Below are 19,496 nucleotides of genomic sequence, written 5' to 3' on the forward strand. Positions count from 1 at the left end.
TACATCGGCACTGCATCTTGGCATGCATCATTCAAGACTAAGTTTCAATTGTGTGCAGCACAATGGATATATAATGCACAAGGAATGTCTCAGGAAAGACTGTCTGGGTTGGCAATACTTAGTATAGAAAACAGTTGGGCGAGCACCCTGGACCTACAGGCACTGGTGAAAACGTTTACACACACAAAATGAGGACTTCAGGAGAATTTCTCAAATTGGATTTAATTTGATTTACCTTGAATATTGCAGCCCATTTGTGTAGGCTATTAGCCAGATAAAACTGTTACGCGGAGCAGCACAGGGGAACCCAAGAGCAGACTCTGACGAGGAAACAGATGAATGAACCAAGGTATGTATTGTAACACAGGGAGATATGGAGTGCAGATCCGGGGAAGCTTGGATGAGTTGTAGGAAACCAGATGTGGAGGCTGAGGTTGGAGTGTGCTGGATTGGGACAGGGTAAACAGGTCCAGAGGGGAATCCAAGGGATTGGTGGTGTGGTGAGTCCGGAACAGGGTAGCAGGGTGGTGAGATGTGGAACAGGAGACAGGAGCCAGAGTCAGGGCGGCAAAACTGCAGTGAGAGGATAAACAGCGCCAAGCAGGCAAACAGGTACAGCTGGGTAACAGGATCGTGAATAATAATAATGGCTAGAAGCATAACAGATCCCTACCAGCTGCAACTCGTTCCATTATCAACACCTCTACAAATACTCAGTTCTGCCACTTCAAGTGGCAGAACTTCAAGTGGCAGAACTGCGTATTTGTAGAGGTGTTGATAATGGAACGAGTTGCAGCTGGTAGGGATCTGTTCTGACTCCAGCACACCTGTCTCCAAACACACAATCACACACAAACAGAAAGGGAGGGGGAGAGAGAGTGTACTGGGGGGATGGCTGCAGGTCAAGCAGACACCGGATGACCACTAGGGGGTGTGGCAGGAGCAGATGTTACAAAAACCCGCTGAGTTCAACAAGAAATAGTGGCTGAATTTATCCTCAAGCCGATTCATTTTTTCCTCATTGTTAGGCTATTTGATGTGTAATTTTTAGCACTTAAATCTTAGCTAAAGACATTATATACTGTAGGTATAGATAGAATACTACATAATGAAACAATCTGTAGTAAGCTAGTGTGGACTGACTGTATTATTTGGCATTAATAGACTGGTTTTACTCACAACAACTTTCTATCCAAGCTGGGAGAGGGCGCGAGGACAGCTCATGTCATGCAGGTTCAGGTAGCCTATACAGGACAGCTGTATATAAAAAAAATCAATTGGTAGCTGATTAGTATTCTGTTGTAACGAAAATTGATTCGACAATCTGCAGTGTTTGAATTTCCAACTTTAATTACTGAAAAAGTAATTACATTATTGCCACCAGTCAGCAGTCTAAAAATGGCAGCATTGCGGCACTGTATAGCTTTGTGAAATGTTAGGCAAACGCCGACCTTACGAGGGCCCAGAGAAACTGCGTTACGCCAGCGCTGCAGTGTATTAGTGGAAATCTATTGCAACACAGCTCTGCCTTGGCAAACGCACAAGAAACTAGCAATGGACTTGGTGCTCTTAATCAGACGTTAATAGCATCTCTCTCCTGCTTTAAAACAAGCATTTCAGAGCATAAACCAGTCTGTTTTTTTACAGTCCAGGCAGAGTTGTAGGATAGATAGGGGATTTAACAGAAACGAGTCACCTCTTACCGGTACACACATTTCAAAGATTAGAAGCCAATTCTGCATTCCAATGTGAGGCAGAGAGGGTAACTAGGCCCCTTGGGTGTTCCACTCAATAAGGAGCCAAGTGTGCATTTTCTTTACATTACTTTTGATTGCTGTTGCAAATTTTGCATGTAAATCTTGGTGGGGAAACTAACTTTTTTTTAATGCATGCCAGCAAAGCCACTACACAACACAACACTAAACAATACATTAATTGCACTATAATGGTGCCAAATGGTGCCCACAAACTGTTAGGGCCTACATAAAGCTGTCCCCGAGTGGCACAGTTGTCTAAAGCACTACATTTCAGTGCTAGAGGTGTCACTACAGACCCTGGTTCGATTCCAGGCTGTATCACAACAGGCCATGATTGGGAGTCCCAAAAGGGCTGCGCAAAATTGGCCCAGCGTCGTCCGGGTTAGGCCATCATTGTAAATAAGGATTTGTTCTTAACTGACTTGCGAAGTTAAATAAACAGCAGAGCTTTCTTTTCAGCACCATGGAGTGAATCCTTACCACTGCCACACCTGGCTATCAGCCTTGTCTGGACGCAAAACAGTTAATTCAGCCTCATTTATTGCTTTAAAAAAAAGTAAATGTGGTTTCTACTGACAATTGAGATCTACAAACTATGGCTTGAGGGAACGATGAGGCAACAGGTGGGGCATCTTCCCCGAATGATCGGTTGCCACTGCCGCTGTCTAATAAAGCATGGAGAGAACTGTAATTAGCAACACTGGCGGCAGAAGTAGCAGCATGGGCTATCCATCTGATACCTCTCCCCTTCTGTATCCCACCACTGCTACTAACGTTGATTATACCTGGGGTCGTATCAAGCATATCAGAATAGAAGAACTGATGTAACCTTATTCATTGTGACTTAAAAGGCAAAACTGATCCTAAATCAGCACTCATATGAGCTGCTTCATGAATGAGCCCTGTTCTCGCATTACTGTCTAGGACCACCAGGGGGCAATTGCTCACTCCTCTAACAATGCCTTTGTGTGTTTTGATCTCTCTCTCTCTCTCTCTCTCTCTCTCTCTCTATTCTCTCTCTCTCTACTCTCTCTCTCTCTACTCTCTCCTTTTCTCTCTCTCTCTCTTTCTTTCTTTTTCTGTTCTTTTGGTGGAATTCTAACAGGCATAATGACAAAAAAATATTAAACAAATAAGCACTTAGTGGGGAAAAAAGTCTCTAAACCTTGTGGATATTAGTATTGACATTATTTGAGGTTGCCATATGCATCCGTTGCCAAGACTAGAATTGGAGCGACCACGTTCATATCCATATTAATGCATGTTGACATACTTATAATATAACATAAGATATTTAATGTATTTAATAATAGCATTACATTTACTATGGATAATAATGATGAGAACAGCTGTGGGAATTAGTAGATGTAAGTGTTTTCTCACTGCTGTGTGTTGCGTTTTCTTCTTCTCCGCTACCTTTGTTGTCAGTTTATTTCACACGGATGCTTGGGGAATAAAGTTAAATAATTTGACAAGAAAGATCAACTGGCATCTGAATTAGTAAAAACAGTGTTATTAGTGCCTTCACTTAATGGTCATTTAATGTACAGGTGCCATGAAGGCTGCTTCAGTGACTATACAGTTGTCTGGTGACCTGCTGAGGATGTCCTAATATGGACACCGTACAGCTGCAAGGCACTTATTAAAAGGCCCTACTCATGATCTGTTTTTCTGCATTACATAGTTCATTTTGATTCGGCTGGAGATTTTGTCTGAGGTACGAACACACTAGCTGGTTCATTCCCCTCAGAATACCCAGTAGCCAGACATGTATAGGCCTATGTACTGTAACAATATGGCCACATATTCTGTATTTGTCACAAGAGTAGGGTATTTTTTCTCAAGGATAGTTCCAATCTGAGCCTTTGGATGGTGCAAGAGCATTGCTAATGTTTCATATTGCTGTAAGTGTAGAAATGGTTGGAAGATCTGTATTTTTTTTTGTATAATTACTGTATTGCAGTGTCCCTTTTGGTATGTACTTTATTGAAACATAATAGTCTTTTCCCCTTTTTTGAATACTACAAGGTGATGCTTTTTGCATCAAATGATGCGTCAGGGCAAGTTTCTGCTCTCCTGAATGTGTTTTATCTTAAAAAGTTGACTGCTGAGATGCACACTTTTTGGGGTTTATATTTACAGTGGACTAATTGACAAAATACTAAAAGATAGTTTAGAGTGTCAAATTCCTTTAACAGTATCCATGTCTGCACGCCATCTACCCACTGGTAATATATCAAATCAGTAAAAGACTGTCAGGTGTTGGAAATACGTATATTATTCAACCATATACTGTTATGCTAGATATCCATATGTTTTTTTGTGTTATTTGTAACTTATTTTGTACATAATGTCTCTGTCACCGTGTCATATAACCGAAAAGATCCTCTAGATATCAGGACACTTATTTTACTCACCCCGTACTGGAGGAATACTTTTTCTTCAATGAGATGGATGGAAAGGATTTACAAGGCCCTCCTCCCCGTCATTCGCAGGAGAAAGAGACGGAGGTATCGTGGACGAAGGTCCGGGTGCCTTGTAAGGATCTGTTGCCGAGAGGGTAATCTGCCTTTCCCATCGGTCCTATTAGCCAACGTACAATCAATCGATAATAAAATAGACAAACTACAATCACGTATATCCTACCAACGGGAAATTAAAAACTGTAATATCTTATGTTTCACCGAGTCGTGGATGAACAACGACATGGGTAACATACAGCTGGCGGGTTTTAAGCTTTTTCGGCAGGATAGAACAGCGACCTCTGGTAAGACAAAGGGTGGTGGTCTATGTATATCTGTAAACAACAGCTGGTGCACAAAATCTAAGGAAGTCTCGAGGTTTTGCTCGCCTGAGGTAGAGTATCTCATCATAAGCTATAGACCACACTATTTACCAAGAGAGTTTTCATCTGTCTATATACCACCACAAACCAATGCTGGCACTATAACCGCACTCAATGAGCTGTATACGGCCATAAGCAAACAGGAAAACGCTCAACCAGAGGCAGCGCTCATAGTGGCCTGGGACTTTAATGCAGGGAAACTCAAATCCGTTTTACCTCATTTCTACCAGCATTTTAAATGTGCAACCAGAGGGGGAAAAAAACTCTAGACCACCTTTACTCCACACACAGAGATACGTACAAAGCTTTCCCTCGCCCTCCATTTGGCAAATCTGACCATCATTCTATCCTGGTTCCTGCTTCAAAGCAAAAACTAAAGCAGGAAGCACCAGTGATTCAGTCAATAAGAAAGTGGTCAGATGAAGCAGAAGATACAGGACTGTTTTGCTAGCACAGACTGGAATATGTCCCGGGATTCTTCCGATGGCATTGAGGAGTACACCACATCTGTCACTGGCTTCATCAACAAGTGCATTGATGACATCATTCCCATAGTGACCGTACGAACATACCCCAACCAGATGCCATGGATTACAGGCAACACCCGCACTGAGCTAAAGTGTAGAGCTGCTGCTTTCAAGGAGCGGGACACTAACCCGGAAGCTTATAAGAAATCCCGCTATACCCTCAGATGAACCATCAAACAGGCAAAGCCTCAATACAGGACTAAGATTGAATCATACTTCACCAGCTCCGACGCGTGTCGGATGTGGCAGGGCTTGCAAACTATTACAGACTTCAAAGGGAAGCACAGCCGCGAGCTGTCCAGTGACACGAGCCTAAATTACTTCTATGCTCGCTTCGAGGCAAGTAACACTGACGCATGCATGAGAGCATCAGCTGTTCCGGACAACTGTGTGATCACGCTCTCCGTAGCCGATGTGAGTAAGACCTTTCAACAGGTCAACATTCACAAGGCCGCAGGGCCAGACAGATTACCAGGACGTGTACTCCGAGCATGCGCTGGCCAACTGGCAAGTGTCTTCAATGACATTTTCAACCTGGCCCTGACTGAGTCTGTAATACCAACATGTTTCAAGCAGACCACCATAGTCCCTGTTCCAAAGAACACTAAGGTAACCTGCCTAAATGACAATCGACCCGTATCACGCACATCTGTAGCCATGAAGTGCTTTGAAAGGATGGCCATGGCTCACATCAATACCATTATCCCAGAAACCATAGACCCACTCCAATTTGCATACCGCCCCAACAGATCCACAGATGATGCAATCTCTATTGTACTCAACACTGCCCTTTCACACCTGGACAAAAGGAACACCTATGTGAGAATGCTATTCATTGACTACAGCTCAGCGTTCAACTCCATAGTGCCCTCAAAGCTCATCACTAAGCTAAGGACCCTGGAACTAAACACCTCCCTCTGCAACTGGATCCTGGACTTCCTGATGGGCCGCCCCCAGGTGGTAAAGGTAGGTAACAACACATCCGCCACGCCGATCCTCAATACGGGGGCCCCTTAGGGGTGCGTGCACAGTCCCCTCCTGTACTCCCTTTTCACTCATGACTGCACGACTTACAGACACGACTCCAACACCATCATCAAGTTTGCCGATGACACAACAGTGGTAGGCCTGATCACCAACAGCGATGAGACAGCCTATATGGAGGAGGTCAGAGACCTGGCCATGTGGTGCCAGGACAACAACCACTCCCACAACGTAATCAAGACAAAGAAGATGATTGTGAACTTCAGGAAAAGGAGGACCGAGCACGCCCCCATTCTCATTCGAGGCAGCTGCAGTGGAGCAGGTTGAGATTTTCAAGTTCCTTGATGTCCACATCACCAACAAACTATCATGGTCCAAACACACTAAGACAGTCGTGAAGAGGGCACGACAAAGCCTATTTCCCCTCAAGAGGCTGAAAAGATTTGGCATGGGTCCTCGGAGCCTCAACATGTTCTACAGCTGCACCATCAAGAGCATCCTGACTGGTTGCATCACTGCATGGTATGGCAACTGCTCGGCCTTTGACCGCAAGGCACTACAGAGGGTAGTGTGTACGGCCCAGTACATCACTGGGGCCAAGCTTCCTACAGTTCAGGACTTCTATACCAGGCTGTGTCAGAGGAAGGCCCTAAAAATTGTCAAAGACTCCAGCCACCCTAGTCATAGACTGTTCTCTTTGCTACCGGACGGCAAGTGGCAAAAGGCAAAAGACTTCTTAACAGCTTCTACCCCCAAGCCATAAGACTCCTAAACAGCTAATCAAAGGGTTACCCAGACCCCTCTTTTGCGCTGCTGCTACTCTCTGTTAATTATCTATGCATAGTCACTTTAACTCTACCTACATGTACATATTACCTCAATTACTAACCGGTGCCCACGCATATTGACTCTGTACCGGTACCCCCTGTACTGTATATAGCCTCACTATTGCTATTTTACTGCTGCTGTTGAATTATTTGTTACTTTTAATTTTCAATTTTATTTAAATATTTAAATAAATATTTAAAGCATTGTTGGTTAAGGGCTTGTAAGTATGCATAGAACTGAAGCATTCGGTGCATGTGACAAATGTTTTTTTGTTGATTTGATTTGATAATTTGAAAGCTACAGGTCTTGCATTTTTGGAATTCGAACTCAAATCTTACTGCTGGCAATGTCATAAGAATCTCTCCCCCCCATAAAGGCCATAAATCATGCGCTGTGGACATATTCATAGAGTATGCAATGTAGGTCAAGTCACCAAAAGTGCCAACATTTAGTATGCATTGAAAGGGTACACGGTGATGGTCATTGTAAAGCAATGCATTTCCTTCTCCATCCACATTACCTTGAATGCATCCTCCATATGCACTGTTTAGCTACCTCATCTTTTACAATAGGAAAAGTGAATAGGAAAAGAGGTTTGAAGTTTCTTCACCTGTCTGTCTTATTTTTAAAAAGATAACTCCATAACTTGAAAGCCCTGATTACTAAGGTCATTTTAAGATGTCAGGCTTGAAAATCTGTTCAGCCATTTTGACACAACTGGTTTCAAGCTTATCATGTGATCTCCTACTGCTGTCTAGTGGACGAACTGGGAATCAGACAGAGAATATATTTACATCAATGGATAGATAGAGACTTCAGCTTTCTCCTCATGTGTACAGTATATCAAATGAAGGTATGGCACGTTGCACAAGCCCTGCACTTTTAAAATGGGCATGTTCCAATGGGAATTTGCGCATGTTTACAGTGCCACCATTAGGTAAAAGATCTGATCATTTTTATAAAATTCCTTTTGGAACAGTAATTGGTGGCATATTTTATCTCAAACCTAGACTTTCAAATCTCTCACTGCCCAACATGGGGACAATTGGACGCACCCGCACCCCCCAAAGAAAGAAAAAAAGGGTACCTTTCAGTTTTTATAGGTCTGCTGCATCTCGGACTCTGTGGTCGTCACATTGCTTCTGACACCTTTATCTGAATCCCACTGTTCTTACCTTTCTAACGGTACTAAGCATGTGTTTGTAAGACTTATAGTTTTGAAATCGAAATGTACTTAATGAAATTTACTTAATGCATAACATTAGTATACAATATTATGCGTTGTTTAGAAAATTTCACCAGAGAGGATAGTTTAACAGGTTAATTCATGCAAATGTTGGTTTAGCGTTAGCATAAATTTAGACAAGTGAAGCATAAGATAGTTGTTTTTATCTGAAAGCATATTGGAATGCATCTATACAACAACTGGTTCATCTTTCTCTTCAACTCACTCCATGATTGACTTCATGACTTAAGAAGCAACATTTTTTTTATATTATATGGGAATGAAATGGGAATACGCTTGATATGACAGGAAATGAAAGTATTTTTTTCTTATGCTGCACTTTGTTAAGACACACTGTTCTCTTCCTGCTCTTTTGACCCTGACAAAAGAAAATTGCCTTTGCTATTACGATAATTTGTCGGAAGTAAGACGAAGCGTGAAATCAGAGGAAAAGGGACGACGAAACGAGATGTGAACCAATCAGACATGCCTTGGAGGTTTGTTAATGTTGTCGGTGTTATATGGTGCATTTGATATGCTTTTGTTTTGTCATCTGCTCTGTTCAGCATTTGTCATGCACATCATAAAGAGCAATGGGGTGGAAGTGTCTCATCCTAAAGACACATAACATGTGCAGCTTCTCGTAGATCCTAGGAAACCTGGTCCATCAAGAACTACAGGGATGCTCTCTGTCTCTCTCTCTCACTCTGTGTGTGTGTGTGTGCATCAGTGGTGGTTGGTCCTGTTTAAGATAAGGGAGGGTGATTATTATTTTTAATAATCATGGCCTTATTTCTATTACAGCATATTGGTTTCAATCATATTCCTTTCACCAAGCTCAATGTAACATCGATAGGTTTAGGTTGCTACATGATACTCAAATTTTACCTGTAGCCATCATGAGGTTGCTACAACCTAGCTTATAAATGAACGTTTACAATGTAGGTGCACAGGTCAAGAGAATTATGACTAATCAATTGAGGTGACAGACAGTGACACATTCAATACTGCCTTGCATAATCTTTCCTGCATCTAGCTGATCTAGGGTGTAGTCATTAGTCCAACAGTTGCAAATGAGAGTTTCTACTGGACAAATTCAGGTATGTTTATCCCCTTTTTGTTCCGTTTGCTTCCTTTTAAGAAATGTTTTAAAATGTTTAATACACCCCTGATCACAAACAAACACTGTTCACTTTCATAACATCCACTTAAAAACAGCATGATGACTTTGCTCACTGTATATATAATTTATGCTCGCAACTATTGATGCGCTCTCCTCCTTTCACCTTTTCCATTCACTTGTGGACTTCAGTGTACAACACATCAGCTGTCTGTGAACAGGCGAAAAAACCTTTCCAAGCCAAACCTTCATATCATGACTGATAACCGCTACCCACAGCCTACATCGTTGTCATGTCATAGTCAACATACTAGAACTTACACGTTAGTAAAATCAAAACAATCATGCAGTACAGTGTACAGTCAGAGAGCAGTTTAGCAGTTACACCGGTGGACCCCGGTGGCAATACATTAATGATATGTGCACTTTGGCCCTGAGGCCTCTATCAAAACAAACATGTCTCATGTTGGGTACGCTAGAGAGGACCTGTGTATCTCACTATAGTGGGGCAGCAGGTAGCCTAGTGGTTAGAGTGTTGAACTAGTAACTGAAAGTTTGCAAGATCAAATCCCCGAGCTGACAAGGTAAAAATCTGTCGTTCTGCCCCTGAAAAAGACAAATTCAATTGATTGGACATTATTTGGAAAGGCAAACACCTGTCTATATAAGGTCCCACAGTTGACAGTGCATGTCAGACCAAAGATCAAGCCATGAGGTCGAAAGGATTGTCCGTAGATCTCCGAGACAGGATTGTGTCTGGGCACAGATCTGGGGAAGGGGACCCACACAACTTTACAGCATTGAAGGTCTCCAAGAACACAGTGGCCTCTATCATTCTTAAATGGAAGAAGTTTGGAACCACCAAGACTCTTACTAGAACTGGCTGTCTGGCCAAACTGAGCAATCGGGGGAGAAGGGCCTTGGCCTTGACCAAGAACCCGATTGTCACTCTGACAGAGCTCCAGAGTGTTTCTGTGGAGATGGGAGAATCTTCCAAAAGAAAAAGTGTGTGCGAGCAAGGAGGCCTACAAACCTGACTTAGTTACCCTAGCCCTGTCAGGAGGAATGGGCCAAAATTCACCCAACTTATTGTGGGAAGCTTGTGGAAGGCTACCCAAAACGTTTGACCCAAGTTCAACAATTGAATGGCAATGCTACCAAATACTAATTGAGTGTATGTAAACTTCTGACCCACTGGGAATGTGATGAAATAAATAAAAGCTGAAATAAATCATTCTCTCTACTATTATTCTGACGTTTCACATTCTTAAAATAAAGTGGTGATCCTAACTGACCTAAGACAGGGAATTTTTACTAGGATTAAATGTTAGGAATTGTGAAAAACTGAGTTTAAATGTATTTGGCTAAGGTGTATGTAAACTTCTGACTTCTACTGTACATATGAAATGGGTAAAACAGTATGTAAACATTATTAAAGTGACCAGTGTTCCATTATTAAGGTGACCACTGTTCCATGTCTATGTACATAGGGAAGGAGCTTCTAGGGTGCATCGTTGAGTAACCGGGTGGTAGCAGGCTAGTGACAGTGACTAAGTTCAGGGTAGGGTACTGGGTGGAGGCTGAATATTGATGGCTATTTAACAGTCTGATGGCCTTGAGATAGAAGCTGTTTTTCAGTCTCTCGGTCCCAGCTTTGATGCACCTGTGCTGACCTTGCCTTCTGGATGATAGGGGGGTGAACAGGCAGTGGCTCGGGTGGTTGTTGTCCTTGATGATCTTCTTGGCCTTCCTGTGACACCGGGTAGTGTAGATGTCCTGGAGGACAGGCAGTGTGCCCCCAGTGATGCGTTGGGCAGACCGCACCACCCTCTGGAGAGCCCTGCACTGGAAAATCTTGTGTCCAGTGCAGTAGGCCTGTAACAATGTTCTGTTCACACTTAAATTACATTTGTGAAAGAACATGCCAATGTTTAAAAAAAAAAGTTCAATGAATCAGTGCACTTTTTTGTTATATTTTTCATAATTTTCATTGGTTCAATAGATGATATGAGATGACAGAGAACCTTATCAGCCTGGTGTATTTCCTATTGAATTGGACAAATATGTTCAGAAGAGGCCCTCAGTATTAAAACCATTTAAATGATCATCACTCTGGATAAGATCACCTGCTAAACTGTAAAATGTCAATGTAAGTATGTAAAATGTCAATGTAAGAGACGCACACAACATCAGATGATTTCAGATAAATAGACTGAAGATGTTTTTTAAATATAACACTAGAACACCTTCCTAGTATTATAATTTTTTTATTTATCCGTTATTTTAGCAGGTAAGTTGACTGAGAACACGTTCTCATTTACAGCAACGACCTGGGGAATAGTTACAGGGGAGAGAGAATATCTCTTAAGTAAGTAAACTGTATGAAGTGATGTTTTTCCGTTCATATGAATTTAAGAAACAATTCAAGACACTGAAGAGTCTGGTAAATACACTATGGACACGCCTTCATATACTGTGGACACGTCTTCAAATGAGTGGATTTAGCTATTTCAGCCACACCCATTGCTGATATGTGTATAGAATCGAGTACACAGCCATGCAATCTCCATAGACAAACATTGGTAGAAGACTAACCTTACTGGAGAGCTCAGTGACTTTTAATATGGCACCGTCATAGGACGGCACCTTTCCAACAAGTCAGTTCGTCAAATTTCTGCCCTGTAGAGCTGTAACGGTCAACTGTAAGTGCTGTTATTGTTAAGTGGCCGCACACAAGCTGCACACAAGCCTAAGATCACCATGCGCAATACCAAGCGTCGGCTGGAGTGGTGTAAAGTTCGCCGCCATTGGACTCTGGAGCAGTGCAAACGCGTTCTCTGGCATGATGAATCACGCTTCACCATCTGGCAGTCTGACGGACGGACGAATCTGGGTTTGGCGGATGCCAGGAAAACGCTGCCTGCTCGAATGCATAGTGCCAACTGTAGATTTGGTGGAGGTGGAATAATGGTCTGGGACTGTTTTTCATGGTTCGGGCTAGGCCCCATAGCTCCAGTGAAGGGAAATCTTAACGCTACTGCATACAATGACATTCTAGACGATTCTGTGCTCCCAAATTTGTGGCAACACTTTGGGGAAGGCCCTTTCCCCAAACCAGAAATGGTTTGTCGAGATCGGTGTGGAAGAACTTGACTGGCCTGCACAGAGCCCTGACCTCAACCCCATCAAACACCTTTGGGATTAATTGGAACGCCAACAGCGAGCCAAGCCTAATCGACGAGCAGGTGTCCACATACTTTTGGTCATGTAGTGTAAATCCTAATGTCTGGATAAGGTAGATATACTACTATCGTTCTCTCTTTTTTCACCACCAGAAGGTTGTGTTGTTTTTGTAAAATCATGATTATGATTAGAACACCTTCCTAATATTGAGTTGCACCAGCCCTTTTGCCCTCAGAACAGCCTAAATTCATTGAGGCATGGACTCTACAAGGTGTTGAAAGCGTTCCCCAGGGATGTTGGACCATGTTGACTACAATACTTCCCACAGTTGTGTCAAGTTGGCTGGATGTCCTTTTTGTGGTGGACCATTTTTGATACACGGGAAACTGTAGAGCGTGAAAAACCCAGCAGCATTGCAGTTCTTGACACAAACTGAGCGTGAACAACCCAGTAGCGTTGCAGTTCTTGACACAAACTGAGCGTGAACAACCCAGTAGCGTTGCAGTTCTTGACACAAACTGGTGCGCCTGGCTCCTACTACCATACCCCGTTCAAAGGCATTTAAATATTTTTCCTTTCCCAATCACCCTCTGAATGGCACACATACACAATCCATGTCTCAATCGTCTTAAGGCTTAAAGATTTCAGTCTATGTTAAATGTCATGGAAGAGCAGGTGTCCTTAATGTTTTGTGCACTCAGTGTAGAATGACCAGGTGAATCCAGGTGAAAGCTATGATCCCTTATTGATGTCACTTGTTAAATCTAGTTCAATCAGTGTAGGTGAAGGGGAGGAGACAGGGTAAATAATTTTTTTTAAGCCTTGAGACAATTAAGAAATGGATTGTGTATATGTGCCATTAGGCTATGTGTTTGTACATTGATTGAGGTGAATGAAGCTACAGCAACCAAGGTGATAATGGCTGGGGTAATTTTTTGCTTGTTTTTGCTGTTCTCCAAATAGCATTTTAGAGTTTTAAAATTGTATAGAAATGGAGTAAATGACTTTCAACTTTCTTCTTCTTCAAAAAAAAAAAATGTAGATTGGTAAACGAGTCTAGTTATTATGGCCGAATTACTGAAATTAGTCGAAAAACCGGCCATTTTTTTCTTCTGTTAAACTAATTTGTTTACTTTTTGTTATTAAAATACATTTTCTGCTAAACAGATCCCTTTGTTTTTATTAAATAGTTTTTGTTGTGTGTTGATATTCTAGTTTTGTCCCTTTAGGGCACCTGTAACCCCCCCTTGCTTACCTACGTTGAAATGCTTGGAATGTTCTTCCTGTGAAACGCATTAAACAATGCCCACGTTAATTTCTACTCCCGTCTCATGTCCTGTCCTTATATTAGTTGTATAAGTAATACAGTGTGCTATACAACAAAACTGGCAACGAGGAAGAAACGTTCTCACGTTTGTGCTCATCATCTTTGGCAGAAAGTCTGAGTTAAAGTCGTTATTGTTTTTTCGCCTTAGAAAGACGCAAACAAAACGTGGAGCTAGCCAGTCGAGTGATGCTAGCTAGGCTCTTGTTGCCGTGACATCAAAAGCTAGAGGGATAGGAAGAGTTTCGCTGCGGGAGAAAGTGAAGTCAGCGTGAGTTAAAAGAAAGAAAGAACAGGGTCTGGGAGTAAGGGACCGTCTGAAAAGTGTGAGAAAGAAAAATAAACCGAAAATGTCTGCATTGATTGGAAATATAGGAACATTTGATGAATCTGTGGAACAATGGAGTTCTTACACAGAACGTTTTGAGTACTTTGTGTTGGCAAATGGAATTAAAGCAGAAGTCGTTGTGCCAACATTTTTGACTGTTATGGGGGGAAAAACATCCAATCTACTGCGCAGCCTAGTAATGCCTGAAAAAACAGGTGATAAATCATATGATGAAATTGTGGCTACCTTAAAAGGACATTATTCTCCCAAACCACTGATAATCGCAGAGAGATTCCGGTTTCATAAGAGAAATCAAGATGAGGGGGAATCAATCTCACAGTTTGTGGACTGTATTGAAACAGTTATCTGAACACTGTGAATTTGGGTGATCAATGAGTGACACTATACGTGATAGGTTAGTGTGTGGCATGCGCAGCGAGGCAATTCAGAAACGCCTTTTGACTGAGAGTAACTTAACATTGCAGAGAGCAATAGAAGTGAGTACGTCAATGGAAATGGCAAATAAAGACGCACAACAGCTAAGTGCTTCGACCAAAGTGCCTAAGGTGTCTACGTGGTTAAAAAACAAGGCAGGAGGTGGCAAGCCATGCTATCGCTGTGGGAAACCAGGTCACCAAGCAGAGGAGTGTTGGTGCAAAGACTTAGACTGCAGAAGTTGTGGAAAAAAGGGTCACATCGAACGTGCATGTAAAAACAAAAAGACACAATCAAACAAAAGTACTGAACAAAGGAAAAGCGACTTCAGGAAGTACAAAAAGAAAGTGCATAAAATGGAGCACACAGAGGATGAACAAAGTGATACCCTGTCTGAAGGGGGAAAATCTTTGCATGTTATGTCCGTTTCAGACAATGGATACGGCTACTGGGTGACACCGCTACTGGATGGAAACGCAGTACGGATGCAAGTGGACACTGGAGCAGCCATATCTTTGCTGTCTGAGGCTGTATACAAGGAGAAACTACATCACCTCACACTACAGCCCACAAAGATGACGCTGAAAACATACACCGGTGAGTTTGTTCCAGTGAGAGGAAGTGTGATTGATACGGTGGAGCTCAACAAACAGAAGGTAAAGCTACCACTCTACATTGTGAAAGGCAACTATCCAGCATTGCTAGGATGCACATGGCTGGAAAAGATCAAACTAAACTGGCAGGAAATTCACATGGTTGCAAAAGAGGACACAAACCTACAAGGGATATTGAGGAAACATGCGGATGTGTTCAAAAGAGAACTTGGCGGTATGAAGGACATAACAGTTAAACTGACCGTGAAACCAGACAGCAAGCCAAAATGCTTCAAAGCTACACCTGTCCCATACGCCATAAAACCAAAAGTTGAAATTGAGCTAAACAGACTAGTCGAGAGTGGAGTATTGGATCCAGTGAATGTTAGTGAATGGGCTACACCCATTGTTCCAGTCATAAAAAAAGATGGATCACTCAGACTCTGTGGTGATTTCAAAGTCACCATTAACCCAGTCATGACTGCTTAAAAATGATACACTTCCCCTCATTGACGACCTCTTTTCTGGTTTAGCTGGAGGACAAAAATTCAGTAAGATACTTATGTCAGGCCTATCTACAGATGCATGTGGACCAAGAGTCACAAGAACTGTTGACCATAGTGACTCACAAAGGACTGTACAGGTACCGGAGGCTTCCTTTTGGAATCACCTCAGCTCCGGCCTTGTTTCAGGACCAGATACTATGGACCAGATACTGAGCGGGCTCACTGGGGTCCAATGTTACCTCGATGATCTACTCATCACCGGCAAAGATGAGCAGGAGCACCTGAGAAACCTGAACGCTACACTACAGAGATTGGATGAGTATGGTCTGAGGGTACGGAAGGACAAATGCAAGTTTTTCCGGCACTCTGTTGAGTACCTGGGCCACGTCATCGACAGTTCGGGGCTCCACAAGGCGCCATCGAGGGTGAAGGCCGTTGCGGAAGCTCCATCCCCACAGAACGTGTGTCAGCTGAGATCATTCTTAGGACTACTGACATACTACGCAAAGTTTGTGCCAAACCTAGCTAACATGTTAAAGCCACTGCATGAACTTTTRAACAAAACCAAACAGTGGAAGTGGACAGACAGATGTGAGGAGGCCTTCAAGAAAGTGAAAACAGCCTTAGCTCAGTCAGAGGCCCTAACCCACTTCGACCCCAACTTGCCATTACAGTTGGCATGTGATGCATCGCCTTATGGCGTTGGTGCAGTTGTCTCACACATCATGCCATCAGGTGAAGAAAGGCCAATTGCTTTCGCATCACGGACCTTAAGTAAAGCCGAGAGCAATTATGCACAGATAGAGCGTGAAGCACTCGCCATTGTGTTTGGAGTTAAGAAATTTCATCAGTTTCTGTTTGGCCGATAATTCACACTGCTGACGGACCATAGACCCCTCACCTCCATCTTTGGTCCCCACACCGGCATTCCGTCGCTTGCAGCCAGCCGCATGCAGCGATGAGCGTTATTGTTGTCTGCTCACCAGTACGATATCAGGTACAGAAGGTCTGAGCAGCACTGCAATGCAGACGGCCTCTCAAGGCTTCCCTTACCTGTCGCACACACTGAGCACTCCCAGGCTGAAATCTTTTACTTCAAGGAAGTGACGAACGCCCCAGTTACATCTGTCCAAGTGAAAAAGTTCACCCACACTGATCCAGTGATGTCTGAGGTCGTGGACATTGTCACTCGTGGAAAAGAAGTAGAGATGTCGGACAGCCTACAACCTTACCTAGTGAGGAGAAACGAGCTCATAGTTCAGTTTGGATGCTTGCTATGGGGTTTTYGAGTCATCATACCRCYGCCACTGAGAAGGCAGGTGCTTGAAGAACTCCATTCAGGGCACTGTGGCATGKYGCGAATSAMGGAGATTGCACGCAGCTACTTTTGGTGGCCAGGTCTGGACGCAGCTATCGAAGACAAGGTCAAGTCATGTTCTGCATGTCAAAAGATGAGGAACATGCCTCAGCTAGCGCCACTACACCCATGGGACTTCCCAGAGGAGCCTTGGCAGCGAGTCCACATAGACTATGCAGGCCCACTGGAGGATTGTATGTTCTTAGTCGTAGTTGACGCACACAGTAAATGGCCTGAGGTCACAGTGATGAAGAGCACCTCAGCGGAGAGAACCATCGAAGAGCTCCGGTCAATCTTCAGTCGCTTCGGCTTGCCAACGCAACTCGTTAGTGATAATGGCCCCAACTGGTGTCTGAAGAGTTCCGGTCATTCATGGAAGCAAATGGAATTCAACACATCAAGTCAGCGCCGTATCACCCTGCAACGAACGGCCTCGCTGAAAGGTTTGTCCAAACGATGAAGCAAGCTTTAAAATCATCACAAGGGAACGGCTCCCTCAATAGGTTTCTAAACACCTTCCTGTTAACATACAGAAACACTCACCACGCTACAACCAAAGTGGCACCCGCGTCAGCCATGATGAAAAGACAGCTTCGCACGCGACTCGACCTCCTGAGACCTCCAAAGACGAAACAGGTTGTACAGAAACAACAGTTAGCACAGGTGGAGAGACGGAGAAAAGCAAAATACAGAAGATTCATGGCTGGAGAGAGAGTTCTTGCTCGGAACTACTGCAAAGGTCCAAAGTGGATACCAGCCACAGTGGTTGCACAAACAGGGCCTGTGTCCTACACAGTTCACACACCGGAAAACATAATCTGGAGGAGACACGTGGATCAACTGTTGCCAGGAACCAACCTCAGAGATGACTCATGTCAAGTGACAAACCAAGATCAGCTACTGGAGACCTACCATGACTACGAGCCATCACCTGAACATCCACTGCAGCAACCTACAAATGTGGAAAGTGCTCCAGACTCACCTGAACCAGCCAGAGTGCCTACGCAGGGTACTGTTGCACCCCAGTCTGGGCATACACCATCACCACTCAGACTCAGAGATAATGTGACTGTAGACTCACCTGTACGTCGTCATTACCCTGTAAGAGAAAGACTACCCCCTGACAGGTTGACTATTTAGTTCAGACTAACCTCTGACATTGGGGCAGAATACACCCCAGGGTTAAGTCTGGGAACTGAGGCAGTCTACCCTCTTTCCCTTATTTAGAAAAGGTTATTCTGAAAAGTTCATTTATTTACATTAGGAGAACTTATGTTAAAAAGAAAACAGTGAATATTTACTTTTTCCTTATGAGTCATCAAAGGTAAAGGGGGAGGAATATGTTGTGTATTGATATTCTAGTTTTGTCCCTTTAGGGCACCTGTAACCCCCCTTGCTTAACTACTTGAAATGCTTGGAATGTTCTTCCTGTGAAACGCATTAAACAATGCCCACGTTAATTTCTACTCCCGTCTCCTTATATTAGTTGTATAAGTAATACAGTGTGCTATACAACAGTTTTTAATCCTGGTGCTGAGTTAATGTGTGGCTGCTAACTGTATAGTGAATAGGCTATGTGTTTGTGTGTCGATTGAGGTGAATCAAGCTACAGCAACAAATGTGATAATGCTGTTCTCCATATAGCATAGAATGCATATAGCATATGGAAATGCAGTAAATGAGCTTTAACTTTCTTAAAATGTTCCCCTCCTCCTGTCCGGACCTCACTAAAATGCACACCCTGGTTACGGCCATGGATGTGGGGGCTTGTTACTACTCCGATAAATGACAATATCCATCCAGACCTTTGCCACCTCGGCAATTTGTGTGACCAGACCTTATCGAATTGTGTGTGTGCCACTAATCTGGTCCTCTATGTTTCCTGGTGTGGACCATTGTGGAGAGTGTTGGTTAAAACCAGGGCTGAACAATTGTGATTGATAACTGAATTACAGAATAAGCCCTGTAGGTGCAGGGGCATGTCACGTGTGGTAGCGCAAAACCAAGAGACAGACAAGGCAATTCAGCACTCAAAATGTCCCTTTAAGTCAATAACGTAAACTTAAAAAACGTAAATAACTGGGGTATATAGTATTTTACCCCAGGGCAGAGAGAGCTTAGGGTGCTGGCTGGTCCGACGACTGCAACAGAGCTTCCTCACCACCATGAATACCACTGCATGGCCTATTGATGCGTTCACATGCTAGTTTGAACTAGGACACTGACATTTCCGAGTTGCTAACAGGTTGTAGTTAAACACGTGATGCGTTCAACCAGTTAGCAAGCAGAACGTTTCTAAGTTCCCTAGTTCCGACTAGCACGTGAATGTGGCATATATGCTGCTGCTGCAGCCAGGTGTGCAAGGTGTTCAGGTGCAGTCAATTAAGTCTTTGTGGATTGCTGTGACACCTTGTAAAGAGTCACTCAGCCATCAGAAGGGGCCAAAAGCAGGCCTTTTCCCACCGCTACACCCGTTGGTTTGTC

Source organism: Salvelinus sp. IW2-2015, linkage group LG23, assembly GCF_002910315.2.
Source record: "Salvelinus sp. IW2-2015 linkage group LG23, ASM291031v2, whole genome shotgun sequence".
In the NCBI taxonomy this organism is placed as follows: domain Eukaryota; kingdom Metazoa; phylum Chordata; class Actinopteri; order Salmoniformes; family Salmonidae; genus Salvelinus; species Salvelinus sp. IW2-2015.